At 37.3% G+C, this 3544-nt stretch overlaps 1 non-coding gene across 1 annotated transcript; it reads right to left on the bottom strand.

Annotated features, from left to right (window-relative positions):
• Nucleotides 1-2667: 2667 nt before the first annotated feature.
• LOC130971864 (small nucleolar RNA R71) lies at nt 2668-2775 on the bottom strand. The gene has a single exon (XR_009083069.1). It is a non-coding gene; the product is annotated as a small nucleolar RNA R71 (small nucleolar RNA).
• Nucleotides 2776-3544: the final 769 nt, after the last annotated feature.

Below are 3544 nucleotides of genomic sequence, written 5' to 3'. Positions count from 1 at the left end.
AGGCATTAGGAAAGCAGAGAGACGGAAGGGAAGGCATCTTCATACACTTGTCTGAAGCTCTTACACCAATGATATACATAAGTATCTCTATCCTTATCTTTTATGTTATTTTCGTTCATCACCATATACATCTGAGTTTGCCTGACTAAGATTTACAAGATGACCATAGCTTGCTTCAATACTAACAATCTCCGTGGGATCGACCCTTACTCACGTAAGGTTTATTACTTGGACGACCCAGTGCACTTGCTGGTTAGTTGTGCGAAGTTGTGTAATGCCATGGTATTGAGCCACCAAGTTTTTGGAGCCATTACCGGGGATTATTTGAGTTGTGAAAAAGTATTGTTCACAATTTCGCGCACCAAGTTTTTGGCGCCGTTGCCGGGGATTGTTCAAGTTTTGAGCAAGCTTTTGGTAACATCAGTGCCAAGATCCGGCAACAACATCAAGTTTTTGGTGTTATTGCCCGGGATTGTTTAGGCTGGACAACTGACGGTTCATCTTGTTGCTTAGATTAGGTATTATTTTTTTCGAAATTCTTGAAGATGAATTCTAGAGTTTCATGATGATTTGTTGAAATCTGGCTGGCTGAGAAGCCATGTCTAATCTCATTGGACCGAGGTTTCAACTTATCACCACAAGAGCTTGTTGATTCTCATCAATTTTGCTCTTGGAGCAGTGATCTGCTAAGATTTGGCTGGCCTCTGGCCATGTCTAGTGTTTTGGACCGAAGCTTTCTTTGAAAGCTTGGCTGGCTATGAAGCCATGTCTAATTCCTGGACCGGAATCCTAGACTAGCACTGCACTGATTCCTGGAATTCTCATTAAGAATTTTGATACCTTTTCCTACTTAATTTTCGAAAAACACAAAAAAATTACAAAATCATAAAAAGACCAAAAATATTTGATGTTTCTTGCATAAGTTTAGTGTCTCATCTTAAGTTTAGTGTCAATTGCATGCATTCATTCATGTGTCTTAAGGATCCTCAAGTAATTCTTGATGATTTTTGTGTTCTAATCTTTGAATTCTATTGACTTGAAGCATTTTGTGTGTCTCATATGCATTCTCATATTGTTAGTGTCAGTAGTATACAAACTGCTAAGTTTGGTGTCTTGCATGCATTGTTAATTGATTCCTTTCGCATTTTGATTATTAAAAATCCAAAAATATTTTTAATTTGTGTCTTTTCAAGTCAATGATACAAAGAATTGAAGATTCAGAACATACTGCAGAGGAATTACACAGAAAAAGCTGAGCATTCAAAAATGCCCAGTGAAGAAGGCAGACTGGCGTTTAAACGCCAGCCAGGGTACCTGGTTGGGCGTTTAACGCCCAAAGAGGTAGCATTTTGGGCGTTAAACGCCAGAATGTATACCATTCTGGGCGTTTAACGCCAGGATGGTGCTAGGGGGAAGATTCTGTTTTCAAAATCAATTTTTTTTCAAGTTTTCAAAGTTTTTCAAAATCAAATCTTTTTCAAATCATATCTTTTCAATCAAATGTTTTCAAAATTAATTTCTTTCCTTTTTCAAAGATACTTACTAACAATTAATGATTTGATTCAAAATTTCAAGATTGTTACCTTTTCTGTTGAGAAAGGTTTAATGTTTGAATCATATCTTTTCTTGTTAGGCAAGTCATTAATTTTTAAAATCATATCTTTTCAAATTTTTTTTCAAATCATATCTTTTAAAATTGTTTTCACATCATATCTTCTCAATCACATCTTTTTAAAACCATAACTTTTCAATTAAATCTTTTTAACCACATCTTTTTCAAAATAGTTTTCAATCAAATCTTTTTAATTTCTAATTTCAAAATCTTTTTCAAAAATCACTTGATTTCTTTTTCACTTTTAATTTTCGAAAATTATCAATCAAATTTTCAAAATGTTTTCAAAATCTTTTAAATGAATTTTCAAAAATTCTCTTCCCTCCTTCCCACATCCTTCTATTTATGGAGTACCACTCCTTCTGAATGCACAATTCGAACCTTATCTAACTAAAGTTCGAATTCTTCTTCTCCTTCTTCTTTCTTCTATTTTTCTTTTCCTCTGACACCTAAAGGAATCTCTATACTGTGACATAGAGGATTCCACATTTTCTTGTTCCCTTCTCTTTCTTATGAGCAGGAGCAAAGACAAAGGCATTCTTGTTGAGGCTGATCCTGAACCTGAGAGAACCTTGAAGCGAAAGCTAAGAGAAGCCAAAACACAACTCTCTTTAGAGCACCTGACCGAATTCTTCAAGGAAGAAGAACAAATGGCCGCCGAAAACAACAACAATGCCAACAATGCAAGGAAGGTGCTTGGTGACTTTACTGCACCTACTCCTGATTTCTATGGGAGAAGCATCTCTATCCCTGCCATTGGAGCAAACAACTTTGAGCTTAAGCCTCAATTAGTTTCTCTAATGCAACAGAATTGCAAGTTTCATGGACTTCCAATGGAAGATCCTCATCAGTTTTTAGCTGAGTTCTTGCAAATCTGTGACACAGTCAAGACTAATGGGGTTAACCCTGAGGTCTATAGACTGATGCTATTCCCTTTTGCTGTGAGAGACAGAGCTAGAATATGGTTGGACTCCCAACCTAAAGAAAGCCTGGACTCTTGGGAAAAGCTAGTCAATGCCTTCTTGGCAAAGTTCTTTCCACCACAAAGATGGAGTAAGCTTAGAGTGGAAGTCCAAACCTTCAGACAGAAGGATGGAGAATCCCTCTATGAAGCTTGGGAAAGATACAAACAATTAATCAGAAGATGTCCTTCAGACATGCTTTCTGAATGGAGCATCATAGGTATTTTCTATGATGGTCTCTCTGAACTATCCAAGATGTCTTTGGATAGCTCTGCTGGAGGATCTCTTCATCTGAAGAAGACGCCTGCAGAAGCTCAAGAATTGATTGAAATGGTTGCAAATAACCAATTCATGTACACTTCTGAAAGGAATCCTGTGAACAATGGGACTAGTCAGAAGAAAGGAGTTCTTGAGATTGACACTCTGAATGCCATATTGGCTCAGAACAAAATATTGACTCAACAAGTCAATTTGATTTCTCAAAGTCTGTCTGGAATGCAAAATGCACCAAGCAGTACTAAGGATGCTTCCTCTGAAGAAGAAGCTTATAATCCTGAGAACCCTTCAATGAAAGAGGTGAATTACCTAGGAGAACCCTATGGAAACACCTATAATTCTTCATGGAGAAATCACCCAAATCTCTCATGGAAGAATCAAGAGAGACCTCAACAAGGTTTCAATAATAATGGTGGAAGAAACAGGTTTAGCAATGGCAAGCCTTTTCCATCATCTTCTCAGCAACAGACAGAGAGTTCTAAGCAGAATACTTCTGACTTAGCAACAATGGTCTCTGATCTAATAAAGACCACTCAAAGTTTCATGAATGAAACAGGGTCCTCCATCAGAAATTTGGAAGGACAAGTGGGTCAGCTGAGCAAGAAAGTTACTGAACTCCCTCCTAGCACTCTCCCAAGTAATACAGAAGAAAATCCAAAAGGAGAGTGCAAAGCCATAAATATGGCCGAATTCT

This window comes from Arachis stenosperma, chromosome 3, assembly GCF_014773155.1.
Source record: "Arachis stenosperma cultivar V10309 chromosome 3, arast.V10309.gnm1.PFL2, whole genome shotgun sequence".
NCBI classification, from domain to species: domain Eukaryota; kingdom Viridiplantae; phylum Streptophyta; class Magnoliopsida; order Fabales; family Fabaceae; genus Arachis; species Arachis stenosperma.
This window is presented reverse-complemented; position numbering and strand designations above follow the sequence as displayed.